The sequence below is a fragment of the Schistocerca cancellata genome, chromosome 2 (genome assembly GCF_023864275.1).
Source record: "Schistocerca cancellata isolate TAMUIC-IGC-003103 chromosome 2, iqSchCanc2.1, whole genome shotgun sequence".
NCBI lineage: Eukaryota > Metazoa > Arthropoda > Insecta > Orthoptera > Acrididae > Schistocerca > Schistocerca cancellata.
This window is the reverse complement of record NC_064627.1, coordinates 622,804,541-622,822,625: the sequence shown is the minus strand read 5'-3', so window position 1 is coordinate 622,822,625 and position 18,085 is coordinate 622,804,541. Positions and strand designations below refer to the sequence as shown.

The 18,085-nt window shown below is 43.6% G+C and overlaps 1 non-coding gene across 1 annotated transcript; it reads right to left on the bottom strand.

Annotated features, from left to right (window-relative positions):
* Positions 1–16,828: 16,828 nt before the first annotated feature.
* Trnat-ugu (transfer RNA threonine (anticodon UGU)) lies at positions 16,829–16,902 on the bottom strand. Its single transcript has one exon. It is a non-coding gene; the product is annotated as a tRNA-Thr (tRNA).
* Positions 16,903–18,085: the final 1,183 nt, after the last annotated feature.

The following is an 18,085-nucleotide window of genomic DNA, read 5'->3' as shown; positions in this document are numbered from 1 at the left end:
AAAGGAATGACTGACACAAGGACTGAGTCAGCGTGTAGAAAAGTCAAAATAACCTTCGGTGAAATTAAAACTGAAGGCGGTAACATTAAGAATACCACAGGAATTCCACTGTTAAATGCAGAGGACACAGCATACAGACGGAAAAGATAAGGCCTCTATAAGGGGGAAGACTTATCTCATTTCGTGACAGAAGAATGAACAGAAGTCGATATGGAAGCGATAGGGGATTCAGTATTAGAATTAGAATTTAAAAGTTCCTTTGAACACTTCAGATCAAATAAGACAGAGGGGATAGCTAACATTACGTCAGAGTTTCTAAAATCACCGTGGGAAGTCGCAAAACGAGTGTTCAGGTAGAATGTATTAGACTGGCGATGAATCCTCTGACCCTTCGGAAAACATCATCCGCTCAAGTCGGAAAATTGCAAGAGACAAGTGTGAGAATTATCGCACAATGAGCTTAACACCTCTTGCACACAAGCTGCTCGCAATAATCATGCACAGAAAAGGAAAAAGAAAACTGAGTATGTGTTAGACGACGATCAGTTTGTCTTCAGGAAAGGTAAGGGTACCAGAGAGGCACTTCTGTCGTTGCGGTTAATAATGAAATAGAGACTGAAGAAAAATCAAGACACGTTCATACGATCTGTCGACCTGAAAAAAGCCCTCGACAATGCAAAATGGTTGAAGATGTTCGAAATTCTGAGAAAAGTGGAGGTAAGGTATACGGGAAGACGGGCAACATACAATATGAACAAGAGACAAGAGGGAACAAAAAGAGAGAAAGGCCAAGAACTAAGTGCTCGGATTAAAATGGATCTAAGACAGGGACGACTTTTGCCTCTGTTTTTCAATCTGTACATCGAAGAAGCAATGAAGGAAATAAAAGAACGGTCCAAGAATTGAACTCAAATTCAGGGTGAAATGATATCAGTGATAAGTTTCGCTAATGACATTGCAATCTTCTGCTGAATGGAATGAATAGTGTACGGAATATGGACTGAGAGTAATGCGAAGAAAGACCCAAGTAATTAGCAGTAGCAAAAATTGAGAACAGCGTTAAACTTAACATCAGGATTGTTCATCACGAAGTGATGACGTTAAGGAATTCTGCTACCTAGGCAGCAAACTAACCCATGACGGGCAAAGAAGGAGGACATAAAACCAGACTAGCACTGGCAAAAAGGGAATTACAGGCCAAGAGAAGTCTGCTAACATCAAATATAGGCCTTTATTTGAGGAAAAAATTTCTGACAATGAACGGTTGGAACACAGCGCCGTCTGGTAGTGAAAATGAAGTGTGGGGAAACCGGAAAAAAAGAGAATCGAAGTATTTGAGATTTGATGCTTCGGAGGAATATTGGAAATTATCTGTACTGATAAGGTAAGCAATGAGAATGCTCTCTTCCGAATTAGTGACGAAAGGGATATATGGAAAGAAAAAGAGACGGGCTGGTAGGACCATCTGTTAAGGCATCACGGAATAACTCCATGGTACTAAAGGAAGCCGCAGAGTGTAACAACTGTAGAGGAAAACAGCGATTGTAATACATCTAGCAAGTAATTACGGATGTACGTTTCAAGCGCTACTCTGAGCTGGAGTGGTTTGCACAGGCGAGGAATTCTTTTCGGCCGCATCAAACCAGTCATTGCGTTATACATGTGAAGAGAAGATGCTACATAACTATAAGACGGAGCAAACACATTTCGTAAAAGGAGAAAAGATTGTTTTTGTATAACTTTCTCAATTAACTTTCAACCGTTAATTTCTTCTTTAAAAACCATTGTACAATTACAAATCTAATGTAATCAAATCTTCGCTCAAAAGAAGAAATATCGTACTAAATTTTGATAGAAACAGTACATTGCGTTATACATGTGAAGGGAAGATACTACATAACTATAAGACGGAGCAAACACATTTCTTAAAAGGAGAAAAGATTGTTTTTCTATAACTTTCTCAGTTATTATCTACGATCTAAATGCGTGAAGAGATGCACTATAATGTGAAAGACTCAGACACAATAGCTATTTAGTTTCAAAAGTCTGTTATACATCTCATCGACATACACAAAAAGTTGATGAATACAAAAATAACTAGCTACTTCCAAGGAATCTGTGCGCCTTCCTTCATTCATGTGTCATACCCTATTTAGTATACAAATAAATTTTAGTTTCTTTCTCATATTGTTTCTTTATCATATTGACCAGTGATGTACAAAAATATTTGAAACGACACAGCCCCGCCATCACAATATAATATTTGGCCCATATCTGTGGTTTGTGCAAGGCGAATAAAGCTGCCACTCTAGGCATTTTGGTCTGTGTTCGGGTCCGGCAACATCGTGCGATGAGCGGAGTCATAGTTTCCAGTGTGATAAGCAATGGGTAAAATATAACCGAGAGAGAGAAAGAAAGAAATAACCAAACTTCATGATAGCTTTAAATTTAGGTCTAAATCATGATAAATATTGATTGGCGACTCTATGGCTTTGGTGTGCACCACGACCAAATAGTGGATAGAATTGGAAGGAAAATCAGCATTGGCCGTATTTTGTCGTTTTATGTGATCGCTCTAAGCTTGTGGTTATAGTTTGATACCAGTGCCTACCAATTTTAATTGTATATTACAGCACTGAGGATGGTCACTAAGTGCCGGCCGCGGTGGTCTCGCGGTTAAGGCGCTCAGTCCGGAACCGCGCTACTGCTACGGTCGCAGGTTCGAATCCTGCCTCGGGCATGGATGTGTGTGATGTCCTTAGGTTAGTTAGGTTTAAGTAGTTCTAAGTTCTAGGGGACTTATGACCTAAGATGTTGAGTCCCATAGTGCTCAGAGCCATTTGAACCATTTGATGGTCACTAAGTGACCGAAAATCGATTTTGCTGACAATAAAACAACAAAATACGGCTAATTTTGATTTTCCTTCCAATTCTATTGATAAATAGTTAACTTTAACTTACTCCGTGGAAATTTTCGAAAATTAATATTGTGTGTACTTCGTCTTACTAACACAACACTTGGTCAGAAAACGGGGCTTGACTAGCTGTTTTGTAAATATTGTCGTCATTTGAACTAGCCTCTCTGCCTTTACTCCTTTTTTAATGATCCTGTTCCGATGAATCCCATTCAACTACTTACTCTTATTTTAAATTTTTGTTACGGCCCGTGGTCGCATGACACGTGCCTATGTACGATCTTCAAAAAGTGTTAACTTGCAGCCGACCGTTGTGGCCGAGCGGTTCTAGGCGCTTCAGTCCGGAACTTCTCTGCTGCTACGGTCGCAGGTTCGAATCCTGCCTCGCGCATGGATGTGTGTGATGTCCTTAGGTTAGTTAGATTTAAGTAGTTCTAAGGCTAGTGGACTGATGGTTTCAGATGTTAAGTCTCATAGTGGTTAGAGCCATTTGAACCATTTGTTAACTTATTTTCCACTCACTTAGCACACTCCCAGTTCATCGTTTCTTTTTTTATTTTATTCTCATGCTGTGCATATAAAGCAGATCAGCATACATCCCGTGAAGCAAGGAAGTATCACAAACTAGGTCGGCCAAAGTAAAATCACTCTGTAACGGCACACGCGAAAAAGAGTGCCGACACCCACAGTCAACCTACATGCCGACACAGCAGTCCTCTGCTGATGGGCCACTTCCATCCTCCCTCGTACCTTGCGGAAACAGCCGGGCCTAGGAGACTGGAACCTGTTCATGGAACTTCAGCATGACCTAGAAACGCGGCAGTGGTACATCTTCTGCGTGTTCAGCTGCAGACATATTTATCCAAGCCCTTGGTCAGCCAAGCATATTATCGACACGACACGGCCGTGTTTCGGGGACTGTCGTGCATCAGCCGCAACCTCGAGACCGACAAGGTTCTATAATCGGAACAGTGGGCTTCGCGGTGCCAGATGGTACTTATGATGCAGACATCACCACTGTCAACGTGCCACGAGTCGCCGATCACTGATTGACGGCCCAGGCCTTTGGCAGCCTGCAACCTGTTGCCGCCTCAAGGTCCGAAGCACGAGCTGACAACCATCTGGCTCCGTGCCGTCATGGTCCGCCGACTGCCCGCTTTTGCCTCCAGCCAGCAGTCCAGCATTTGACTCTGTGTGACACAGTCGCCTGCTTCAACGTTATGAGGTGCTGCTGGCTGCCTCTTTCCGGCAGCAGAGCCGTGTCCAATGTTCTCTTCGCCACCGCCACGTCAACACCCGCCCACCGCGTCCGCATTCTGGGAGCCAGCAACTTGCCTTACAACTGCGCGCTTACACCGCCGGGCCGTATACTTCACATGCCAATCTAATGGAGCGACAGTTTGGAACATTCGTATAATTGTTTAAGGCTATGAAAAAAAATAAAGGACGGATTTGTTGAAGCTATCCACAATGTGATTCACTCCTCCCAACCATCATTCAAACCCATGTGGACCCAGGTGGAAGTCCAACACCTCATGACAGACTCGAAAGCACTTCCAAGTACCCAGTAGAGGTCAGTGGATTCCCGATCCGACAAATCACTGGTCGTACATATCAGAGAACTACCGGTAACTCTGCGTATAAGTAACAGAGTACACCATGCTGACTTCACTGTCGGAAAAAAAAAAACTGGTATACCCTTTTAGATGTGTCCAATTCACTCAAGATTTATTATTGCAACAGTGCATGTGAAATATAAGAAATGACTACGTTTACAGATCAGTAGCACAAGCAGTTCTGCAGTACCAGGTACCGACCTATGCTGCAACACATTAGTACCTGGTGTAGCCTCCACGAGCGGCAGTGTAGGTTCTCTGGCATTCAGTCGATCGTAAAGATGGCGAGTACTGTCCTGGAATACCTTATGCCAGGACAATATTCGCAATCTGTACGATCGACTGAATGCCAGAGCGCCTGCATTGCCGCCCGTGGAATCTAAATCTTATGCCACACCGGCTCGAACTGTTCACTTAGTTCGGTAAGAGTCATTTCTCGTCCCATCATATCCCATAAGTGCTCGATTGGAGACTAGTCCTCAGATCATGCTAGTAAAGGTAGTTGCTGCACTTCTTTCAAAGCACACTGAGCTTCTCGGGCGGTGTGAGGACGAGCATTATCCTGTTGGGACAACACATTATCTTCTTGTGGCAAGGACGGCCAAATAAAGGATTTAACAACATTCTGCACGCAACGACGAAATAACAGGTCTAACAACATTCTTCACGTAACGAGCGCTGAATAGCGTTCTCTCCAAAAACCACAAAGCTCCACGAGATTTGTAGTTTATTGCACTCCACCCTTCAAGGCCTTGGATGGGGCCAGTGTGTCTTTGACGAACGCACTCTGCGATCACTCACCAGGTCTATGTCGCAAACGACCACCACTCGAGTGCAGGCAGAATCTGCTTTCATTCCTTAGTCCAAATACTGACGATACTAGTCGAGCCGTGCACGTCGTTGCTATGGCGTGAGTCGAAGACGAGCTAGAGGTGTACGTATCTGTAGTCCCGCTGCTAATAACAGGTCCGCATCAGTTCGTGTTGACACGTCTGCGTTCATAAGCCCTGTTATCTGTGTTGTGGTAGCTGTACGATCTGCCACTGCTGCCCTTAGAACACGAAGATCCTGGTGGACGCCTGTGCTACGTGGACGCCCAGAACCCATCTACTGGTGTGAGAATGTTCACGTGACCACTGTTACCAGCATCGTTGAACAGCTGACGCAGTACGTCCAACTTGCAGTTCTCCGAAAGGACCATCCCGCCAATCGGAAGGCCACAATTTGACCCCTTTCAAACTCGCTCGGTCGACTGTACAAAGCACGAGTGCGTCTCCGAGGTATGGTTGTCTGCTGGCTTCACACGCTTGCACCGCAATGGGTCTTCTGGTTGTAAGCATTCCCTGTTAATGGGTAGACACATATGTCACTAAGCTATCTGTTGGCAGACGACGTTGAAACCATTGTCAGTGCATCTACCGTCCCGCGAGTGGTGTAGTCATCGGATCAAAATCGACGTCGTCTTTCCAATTGAACTAATTTTCTGACAGCAGTGTATTTGTTTTCCCGTGGAGACACTGAGATTATTTTCATCGGCTATAGGGGACAGGCTCTAATTCACATAGAAAGGGCAAGAGGAAGGTACAGTCAAACACAACATTCACAGCAGATGGTTACTTGTTCTGTAACGAAATGGAAAAGTAATATTTCATCGAAACCTGAATATCTTATACCAGCAGATGCAGATCTAAATGCAAGGCCTAGATATTACAGTTTCATTGCGAGGAAAATAGGAACTACAAAATTTATTACGCTAGTTCATGCGACCTCATTTCTAGCTCATTTTTACAGAAGGTAATAGAAACATTTCATTACCTCATTTTCTAGTTCCAAGTGCGTCACCTGAGGCTGCAGTCCAATCAGTTGCATCACGTATTAGCATAGGAAATTGCAGGTGTACGTCGGTCTTTGTAATGAAACTCGTGCGCACCTGGCACACTCCTTCCAGCCATGCTTTATAGAAACACCGGTGTCCCTCGCTAGGCCTACAGCAAGTAACTTGATGGTGAACATACAGTAGCGCAATACAGTGCATCAAGATCGACCAGCCGCAGGTGGACACAAAAACAAAAACAGCCCGTCTACCAAACTAACATTTAACAAGACATTGTGTTGGTACGGATGAGAGAATGAATAACTATAAGTCTATGGTTTCATATTTCCTTCTATACGTGTGTATACCTGTAGAGACCCGGAATAAGTAAAGCAATGGAAGACTCAACTACGTGTGCACTGCAGATGGTTGTTTCGTGGGGTTAAACGGCAAAATCAGTTGTCACTCGTTGTCAGATAATGACATCCGAAGCGTGCACTTAACAGCATTCGTTTTTGTAGATAATGAATACAGGTAACAGAGTACATCAGGTCCATGATCGTTGACAGGTACTAAAAGCTCAACTAGTCCATAAATATAGACCTTCATTCATGCTCAAGTGTGCTGGTGATGATTTCAGGGAGATTAATTTTTACTATGACGTACGGGGATGTGTGTTTTTAAAAAATACCTAATGGTCAGGCTGACAGCATAAGCAGTCCCGTCGAAAATAAGGTACGTCCTGCGTGATATTTTATATATAAGGCGAACGAGAAGTATTTCACCATAAGCGTTCATGACGAAGAATTGTGCCTTTTACAACAGAAATTTCTAATTGAAATCAAGGAGGATTTCAGTATAACTTGATGACGACAACGAGGTAATTACAGACGGTGCATAACCTCGGATTTGGGAACGATCTGGTAGGGTCGTGGGTATTAACAAACCGCTTCGGCTGTATTTGGTTCCTTATTTTTAGATCACTACCGGGCCTCATCTTCAGGCGAAAGTATAACTCAAACTTTTAATGCCATGAAACCCATAGTGATCTGAAAATAAAGAACTCAATACAGCTGAAGCGGTTTTTTAATATCCAAGATAAGTACTCGTAGCCGTTGTTGTCTGCAGATATGGTAGGAATCGGCCGTGCCCTTTCAAAGAAACCATCCAAGAATTTTCCTTAAGCTATTGGACATATCACGGAAATTCTAAATCAGGATGTCCGGACATGTGTTTCGGCGGCCGTCCTCTCGTATAAGTCTAGTGTCTTACCACTTAGCCATCTTCAAAATTTAACAAAAAGTGACATGCGTTCAAAGTGAGCAGTCATGAGTCTGATGAGATGGTTGTTGCCACATGCAGCCTACGCCTGGCACCCATCGATTCTGTCTCTCTGCTACAGTGTTCTCGAAGTAACTATCACATGGGCAGTTGGCTGCCGTCACATGAGTACAACCAACAGATTTATGTAAGTCAGCCAACTAATGGTCTGTGTCTGGCTCTAAACCGTGAAGATTGAACACCTAAGAAATTCAGATCACGAATAAAACGGATTATAAGTTTTTTTTAAGTATTGGTTTATTGTGGAGAAGTTACAACTTCTTAAATATTGCAAAGGTAATGTATCTAAAATATTTTCGTTTTAAGATGGGCAAACATGATGAAATTTAGCTGTGACCTAAAGCCAATCGTTTAAGGAACCTAAAAGTAATGGGTGCACTCGAATGTAATGTGGCATTCCTTCTTAAAATACTTAGCTGCTGTAGCGTAATTTGAACATTTCGTGTCTGCCGATTACTATACCATTGACATGTTAACAAGAGATTCTATTATCTAACTTGAATGACCATTGCAGCACCATATTATCATAAGCGTACAAAAGTATGCAGTTAATGTACAGAACTTTCACTATCGAAGGAAGTTTTCTGTATTCTGCAAGAATATTTGCAGACGATAAACTGAAAAGTGTACGTTTGAATCAGGTATAAGTAATTAAAAAATACAAGACTAGCAGGACATAGTACACTATGTGATCGAAAGTATCCGGACAATCCCAAAAATAATAGGTTTGCATTTTAGGTACTCCATATCAGCGATCTTAGTAGTCATTAGACATCGTGAGAGAGCAGGATGGGGCGCTCCGCGGAACTCACGGACTTCGAACTTCGTCAGGTGATTGGATGTCACTTGTGTCATACGTCTGTACGCGAGATTTACACACTCCTAAACATCCCTAGGTCCACAGTTTTCCGATGTGATAGTGAAATGGAAACGTGAAGTGACACGTACAGCACAAAAGCGTACAGGCCGACCTCGTCTGTGGACTGACAGAGACCACAGACAGTTGAAGAGGGTCGTAATATGTAGTAGTCAGACATCTATAGAGACCATCACAAAGGAATTTCAAACTGCCCCACGGTCCACTGCAAGTACTATAACAGTTAGGCGAGAGGTGATAAAACTTGGATTTCATGGTCGAGCGGCGGCTCATAAGCTACACGTCACGCTGGCAAATACCAAATAACGCCTCGCTTGGTGTAACGAGCGTAAACATTGGACGATTGAATAGTGGAAAAAACGTGTGGAGTGACGGATCACAGTACACAATGTAGTGATCCGATGGCAGGGTGTGGGTATGGCGAATGCCCAGTGAACGTCATCTGCCAGCGTGTGTAGTGCCAACAGTAAAATTCGGAGGCGGTGTAATTATGGTGTGGTCGTGTTTTTCATGGAGGGAGCTTGCACCCCTTGTTGTTTAGCGTGGCACTATCACAGCACAGGCCTACATTGATGTTTTAAGCACCTTCTTGATTCCCACTGTTGAAGATCAATTCGGGGATGGCGATTGCATCTTTCAACAATCATGGACCACCTCTAGCGTTACGGATCGAATCAAATTTAAGTTCGTCAATTCTTCGCTTTACTGGTCATGAAAGTCAAGCATCCAGATGAAAGGGAACGGAGGATGACTTCAGGAACCTGTAAGAAAAAGGTTAACAGGTAAGCCTGAAGTAAGTAACACGCAGACCTCTTCTCGCAGTAGTGACTGGCTGAGACCTGATGTATAGGTCGGAATATTCTATGGAAGGAATGAGGAGAAGCTGGTTAGAAAGATTAAAACCAATCAATATTTTCTGTAACTTCCTATTCCTGATTTTACAAGTAAGACGTCTCAGTGAGCCGGCCGCTGTGGCCAGGTGGTTCTAGGCGCTTCAGTCTGGAACCGCGCGACCGCTACGGTCGCAGGTTCGAATCCTGTCTCGGGCATGGATGTGTATGATGTCCTTAGGTTAGTTAGGTTTAAGTAGTTCTAAGTTCTAGGGGACTGATGACCTCAGACGTCAAGTCCCATAGTGCTCAGAGCCAATTGAACGGCTCAGTGGTAGCAACAAATGACTTCTGCCTCTAAGAACATTTACAGGCTGCGCTTACTCAACTAATTGACATATTTCAGTAGAAGAACTTATAGATTGACAATGGAGTACGGTCGTGTGGAATAAGGGAGAATAATTTCGCTACGGTAGTTCGCTTGATAGGAATAGGTACTGTACTATATTATGTAACACATTATCGTGAGAAGCCAAGTAACTTTTATTGAATTCAGCACTAGAAAGTGACAGAGATGCTATACGCTAGTTTCCAACATAGTCAGCAAGTCTGTAGACAACTATCGGAATGTTTTTTAAGTCGTTTACGTCCTCGACGATATAAATCAGATCTTTGGTCACGGAGCTACTGGAGAACCGCTGTGCGAACGTTCTCACAGTTGAAAAATTTCTTAATTTCTCATCCCCCGCCCCTCCTCCCAACACCTTCCTACCAGCTTAGCTTCGATGTTCTTTCATCTGGGCGAAAAGATGAAAATCGCAACATCTGGACTGTGTGATGGATCAGCGTCACCCACGTCTGTGCGGCCTTGGTCAAACTGTTGACACCGTTTCACTACGGCAGGACGCGAAATCGCATTTCGTCCACACTCCGCATGAATTTCGCGGATGGGTAGTCACGGGTGTTGGCACTCCGCTTCCGGGATCCGGGAAGGCGCATACGCCCGAATCTAATCTGCCCGGTGGACTAACTGCGACAGCCGGTGTGCCGGCCACCCTGAATGTAGTTTTTAGGCGGTTTCCCACATCGGACTAAATAAATATCAGACTGGTACCAAGACCCCGTGTCAGTTACACGAATCGCAACCTTTCAGAAAACATTCGCCGTCTTTCACATGAATAACGCTTGACACAGAGTGGCGACAAGAAAGGCATCTGGCCACCGTCTAACATTAAGAGGGCAAAATCCTACAACTGATACCCCGACCACGTTTATATAAGGAACAAAGGCAATACAAAAAGAAAAAAAAGAAGAAGAAGAGAGCGAGGATTTGACTGTGAATCGATGTGAAATTTAGAAGTTGAGAGGAGTATACTGGAGACACTTGTATGTGGCACCAGAATAAGATAAGAATATTACTAAATTAAAATGAAACTAGTATACTATGAAGGATGAATGTCTCTGATGGGTTCGATAATGCGGATCGCTGACTGTGGGCGACCACAGAGCCAAAGGTACTGTACTGCTTTGTTGGAGTGCGAGAGCACTGGGCGCACAGTTGTAGGTAGCTATGAGGGAAAGACGATGGAGTAGGTAGTTTCTGTGGTGTGCTGTGTGGAGCTAAAATGGTTCAAATGGCTCTGAACACTATGGGACTTAACATCTGAGGTCATCAGTCCCCTAGAACTTAGAACTACTTAAACCTAACTAACCTAAGGACATCACACACATCCATGCCCGAAGCAGGATTCGAACCTGCGACCGTAGCGAAGCAGACGTCTTCAGGCAAATAAGGTAAAGTTTTAAATACTTATGATTTCTGTTTTGGCCAGCGCGTTAGTATAGATGGGTTGGCTGATAATTTGTAATTGTTGAATAAACCCAGAATGCTCGTAACCTCTTTTGAGAAAAATACTAGTTATATATTTCATTTTTGTAATGATTTTAAGATTTCTTTAACAGAGGTGTATGTAATTTGATGATTTACATTTATGTTGGATTAATGAAGTTAGATTATACTTGCTGTTAAAATCTCTGTTTGTGAATCAATTGTGAGTGATGTAGCTTCAATTGTCAGATATTTTTGAAAAGCCATACTTAACTTGCAATATAATTTTGCCAAAAAAAAACGAGTGTTAGTAATTCACCATAATCAGCACCGCCTCCCAGTCCAGGTCATACATTTTTTAAAGAAGTTGGATTTTCTTAAATGTTCTCGTTTATCAGCCAAATGTATTTTAAGTGCATTTCAAATCTTATGGCCAACATTGTACACTGCTGAATAGTTAGCATATTCATATTTTTTATGAGAGACCAGAATATATGGCGTTACTCCGTTGCTGCTTCAGAGGTAAGACCATTTTATTTACTTATTATGTGAACAGGACCTCAGGATTGAGTGCTTAAGGGGCTGAATATATTTTGCAGTGACTGTATTTCTTTATTGGTATCGGGTGTTGCATTGCCCAATCGATTCGTGTAAAGTCTTGCTAACAATAAGACACGGTAAGCACACCTCTTGCACTTACAACACGCAACACGACAATTCGAGTTCTGTGTCCATTCCACAGTTCAGACATTGATTCAACGTAATCGTCATCATTCTCATCCTTAAAAGGACGTTACAAAGCTTAGTCCTGAATAAATGTACTGCTCCTCTTCCTTCTATTTGCTAGTACGTTTTCAGTTGCTTCACCATTTCGATCTCTCACCGCGATGCACCTGTCACCCATACCGCGGCGGACACCCAGAACATCTGCTCTCATCTGGCAATGCGCCACCCTTGTTCCATAATTGCCTTAGCGTGGGACGACCTGTGCGTCTTAACTTCTGAAGTCCAACATATATCTGCATATTTACTACGGATATATCGTGTTGAACATAGTGGAAAACGATCCGCTTGTAGGAGGATAAAATGAAAATAGGTACTCGTGTATAATTGGGATTTAACATCTTCCTATTCAGCCGTATTTTTTTGTAGAACAGTATTACTCTGAGGTGACAAAAACATGGGATAGCGATGTGCACATACACAGATGACGGTATTATTGCGTACACAAGGCATAAAAGGGCAGAGTATTGGTGGAGCTGTCATTTGTACTTAGGTGATTCATGCGAGAAGGTTTCCGACGTGATTATGGCCACACCCACGGAAATTAACAGACTTTCAACGCGGAAAATCAGGTGGAAGTAGATGCAAGGGACATTCAGTTTCGTAAATCGTTCGTTAATTCAATATTAAGAGATCCACAGCATCAAGATTGTGTCGCGGAGTTACCTCTCACCACGGACAACACGGGGGACAACGGACGTCACTTATTGACCGAGAACAGCGGCGTTTTCGTGGAGTTGCCAGTGCTAAGATACAAGCTACTCTGCGTGTAATACCGTCAAATTCAATGTGGGACGTTCGAGGAACTTATCCGTTAGGACAGGGAGGTGAAATTTGGCGTTAATGGGCTATGGCAGCAGACGACCGACGTGAGGGATTTAGCTAACGGCAGGATATCGCCTGCAGTACCGCTCCTGGGCTCATGACCATAGCGTTTGGACCCAACACCCCTGGATAACCGTGACTTCGTCACATGTGTACCAATATCAGTTGGTAACAGCTGATAGTAGGGTTCGAGTGTGGCGCAGACCCCACGAAACCATGGACTCTGGTTGTCCACAAGGCACTGTGCAAGCTGATTGTGGCTCCATAATGGTGTGGGAAGTGTTTATATGGAATGGACTGGGTTCTATGGTCCAAATGAACCAATCGTTGACTGGAAATGGTTATGTTCGGCTACTTGGAGATCAATTGCAGCCATTCATAGTCTTCATGTTCCTTGGTTTGAAGAACTAGAAGACTCGAGTGAATGGTTTGGCCACCCATCGAAATTTATGTCACGTAACTAAGAAGGTAAGTCCATGTACAAAACCCTGCACCGGCAACACTTCCGGAAATATGGACGGCTGTAGAGACAAGATGGCTCAATATATCCGCAGAGAACATCCAACGACTTGTTGAGTCCATGCCACGCCGAGTTGCTGCTCTATGCAGAGCAAAAGCAGGTCCGACACAACATCTACATCTACATCTACATTTATACTCCTCAAGCACCTAACAGTATGTGGTGGAGGGCACTTTACGTGCCGCTGTCATTACCTCCCTTTCCAGTTCCAGTCGCGTATGGTTCGAGGGTAGAACGACTGCCGGAAAGCCTCCGTGTGCGCTCGAATCTCTCTAATTTTACATTCGTGATCTCCTCGGGAGCTATGAGTAGGGAGAAGCAATATATTCGATACCTCATCCAGAAACGCATCCTCTCGAAACGTGGACAACAAGCTACACCGCGATGCAGAGCGCCTCTCTTCCAGAGTCTACCACTTGAGCATGCTAAACATCTCCGTAACGCTACCACGCTTACCAAATAATCCTGTGACGAACGCGCCGCTTTTCTTTAGATCTTCTCTATCTCCTCTGTCAACCCGACCTGGTACGGATCCCACACTGATGAGCAATACTCAAGCATAGGTCGAACGAGTGTTTTGTAAGCCACCTCCTTTGTTGATGGGCTACATTTTCGAAGGACTCTCCCAATGAATCTCAACCTGGCGCCCGCCTTACCAACAATTAATTTTATATGATCATTCCTCTTCAAATCGTTCCGTATGCATACTCCCAGATATTTCACTGAAGTAACTGCTACCAGTGTTTGTTCCGCTATCATATAGTCATACAATAAAGGATCCTTCTTTCTTTGTATTCGCAATACATTACATTTGTCTATGTTAAGAGTCATTTCCCACTCCCTGCACCAAGTGCCTATCCACTGCAGATCTTCCTGCATTTCGCTGCAATCTTCTAATGCTGCAACTTCTCTGTATACTACAGCATCATCCACGAAAAGCCGCATGGGACTTCCGGCACTATCCACTAGATCATTGATAAATATTGTGAAAAGCAATGGTCCCAAAGCACTCCCCTGTGGCACACCAGAGGTTACTTTAACGTCTTTAGACGTCTCTCTATTGAGAACAACATGCTGTGTTCTGTTTGCTAAAAACTCTTCAATCCAGCCACACAGGTAGTCTGATATTCCGTAGGCTCTTACTTTGTTTATCAGGTAACAGTGCGGAACTGTATCAAACGCCTTCCGGAACTAAAGGAAAATGCCATCTACCTGGGAGCCTGTATCTAATATTTTCTGGGTCTCATGAACAAATAAAGCGAGTTGGGTCTCACACGATCGCTGTTTCCGGAATCCATGTTGATTCCTTCAGAGTAGATTCTGGGTTTCCAGAAATGACATGATACGTGAGCAAAAACCATGTTCTAAAGTTCTACAACAGATCGACGTCAGAGATATAGCCCTATAGTTTTGCGCATCTGCTCGACGACCCTTCTTGAAGACTGAGACTATCTGTGCTCTTTTTCAATCATTTGGAACCTTCCGTTCCTCTAGAGACTTGCGGTACACGGCTGTTAGAAGGGGGCAAGCTCTTTCGCGTAAGGAAGTATCCCGTAACATTTCTCATCTCACTGCTATATGAACAATTTAAACTTCTTTTTATCAGAACTATAATGAGTTCTAAATTTACTGCAAGTCAGTCAGTCTTAAGTACCCAACGAAAGAAGGGAGACAGCTATACGCTTCAACTCAAAGAATCACTCGGAATATTTCCAACACTACAGTTTTTTAACGTTTCTCAGTTCGTTGCTATCTTATTTCTATCTATTTTCTATCTGCTCTGACAGCAACTTTGTTATATTCTGTGTCACTGATTATGGCTGTCATGGATCGATAATCCCGAACACTAATCGCGATGCCTTTTCGGGACAATTGTTTAAGAAACCAGATCTTTCTTCGAGGTCACCGTACCGAAGCAACCCGTATGGTCCTACAGGCTAAGTGTCAAGATCTAGTTTAAAATTCGCTAGATAGCTTACCGCGGTGACCCTCGTGACAGAGGACACTTTCACAGACCTTCCGCATACTATGGGAGCAAAACCGTAGCAGCTCCTGCAGGGGTGTGCAATTTCCGCGAAGCGTTGCATGCACCTGGTGGAGCAGAGAATGGGTCGTTATAGCTAACGTAGCGTGCGGTGTTTTTACGGCGTGAAGGCTGTTGAGGGTCCGCGTAGCAGGCGACGTGCAGGATCATCACGCCGTGACCAACGGCTTAACGACATGTGACAAGCCAGCCGAGGCTGCGCTGTTCGCCACGGCGGCAGTTCGCCACGCCACACACAGGCTCGCAAGTAGCTGCTGAGTACTTAGTTATTCAATCTTTACTCAAGTGGATATCTGTATCAGTCTCACATTGTCACTGTATGTTGCACAACAGCCGCAGATAATAAAAAGCTGAAAAAATAAAAAGAGGAACTTAGAAAATAAAAATGGAGCAGGACCGAAGGACATAAATATAATAATTAGATTTATAGATTTATGTTAATTAAAAGCCACCAAGACCTGAATTATAGACCGCTAGGTAGCATCTTTTGCGCGTGGTGACCGCAAAGAGGCATCTTACAATAGAAACTGCAGCTGTCAGGGAGCCACGTATAATACACTACTGGCCATTGATGTTACAGCAGATTACGCGTGGTATCACCATCTGCATCCCATGTATCAGGAAACATTACCTAGCGGCTTAATCAGTCAGAAATCGCAATTTGAGCGTTGTTTGTTTGTCAGAAGATCATCTTACGTGTCGTGTATGAAGAAGGAACGTGTGCCAGCAAAAACGTGTCAGTTTTGGGAAGCAGCAGGAGCGTGGCTTATCGAGCCTGATGTTCACCGTTTCGCGGTACTGCTATTCGCATTAGTCGGGATATTATGACCATCACGCGGAAATGGAATCGACGGGCTCAGGAGGGTCATAAGACACCATGCAGTAACTAACAGACCCATGTGACTACCGCCGGGGAGAAGAAACTTTCAGCCAAGAAGGTTTGTACTACTACGTCATGTATTTTTAATCAGGAAACAGGCTTTTTTGGAACAGATATCTACTCAGACATTGCGAGTAGGTCTGAAGCATCGAAGACTTTCAGCACGGTGTCCAGTGTTGTGCGCTATAAGCTGTTGTCGTTACATTCTATTCTATATGAAGATAGTAACTGAACGGTCTAAGGGGCGCTGCAGTCATGGACTGTGCGGCTGGTTCCAGTGGAGGTTCGAGTCCTCCCTCGATCATGGATGTGTGTGTTTGTCCTTACGATAATTTAGGTTACGTGGTGAGTAAACTTAAGGACTGATGACCTTATCAGTTAAGTCCCATAACATTTCACACACATTTGAACAACTTTTGAAGATAGTAACTGTTCTCGGAAGAACAGATATCATTGATGGCCGTACAGCTTCTCTAGAATAAATGATAATTAATTGAAACCCTCATCTTTCGACAGGTGTTGTTGAGACACCTCGATGGGGATAGCTGAAAATCTGTGCCCCGACCGGGACTCGAACCCGGGATCTCCTGCTTACATGGCAGACGCTCTATCCATCTGAGCCACCGAGGACACAGGTGAATAGCGCGACTGTAGGGACTTATCCTTTGCATGCTTCAGGTGTCGTGCTATTCACCTGGCTCAGATGGATAGTGCGTCTGCCATGTAAGCAGGAGATCCCGGGTTCGAGTCCCGGTCGGGGCACACATTTTCAGCTGTTCCCATCGAGGTGTATCAACAACACCTGTCAGCAGCTTAGAGTTTCAATTAATTATCATTTATTCTAGAGGAGCTGCACGGTCATCAATGTTATCTGTTCTTTCGAGAACAGTTACTATCTTCATATATATAGATAAAGGCTACCCAACATTGACCTTCGTCCGTGCGAATGCGCACAAGTTGCCCGAACGCTTACGGGAATCGTCACCTTAGTGTGCGCGAGTAATGAGTGCGCGAGATACTTCACGTATGGAGATTGTGTACAGTTGGGAACGTCGGTCTCACGGGAAGCGTGCAAAGGTAAGTCCCTACAGTCGCGCTATTCATCTGTGTCCTCGTTGGCTCAGATGGATAGAGCGCCTGCAGTGTAAGCAGGGGATCCTGGGTTGGAGTCCCGCTCGGGGCACACATTTTCAGCTGTCTCCATCGAGGTGTATCAACAATATCTGTCGGCGGCTGAGGGTTTCAACTAATTATCACATTCTATTCTTCCTTGTGTTGCAGTTTAATGGCTATCAACCGGCATCTAGATCTACATCAGGGTTGTCCAGCCTCTTAGATTACATGGACCACATTGGAAGAAAACGAGTATCTTTGCGCTGCACGTAAATAGACTAAACGATAAAAATAACCGCTGAGCTAGGAAAAAAAGGGTATGATCGGAGTTAATACATTTAAATAATTCATAATTTATTAATTTATTATCGTTCATTCTAAAAGGCAAGAGGAAATTAATGTGACATGTTACATATGAGAAGTTATTAACAATTTTATAAGTAATTAATTATGCATCATAGGTTTAATATAACATTTGGCTTTGGAGCAAGGAAAATAACGTATGAGTGTCTGGTTCGATCAAACTGCTTGCAATTCTTAGGGTATCTTTAGGTGCTTATCTAGTTTTACTTTTTGTGTGTTTTACTTCTGAAAATAACTCTTCAGAAACGTACAGGCTGCCAAACAAAGTTGACATTTATAACAAACGTCTGTGCAGCAAAGGATATGTGTCTCTGAACAGGTATGATTTGTAATGTTT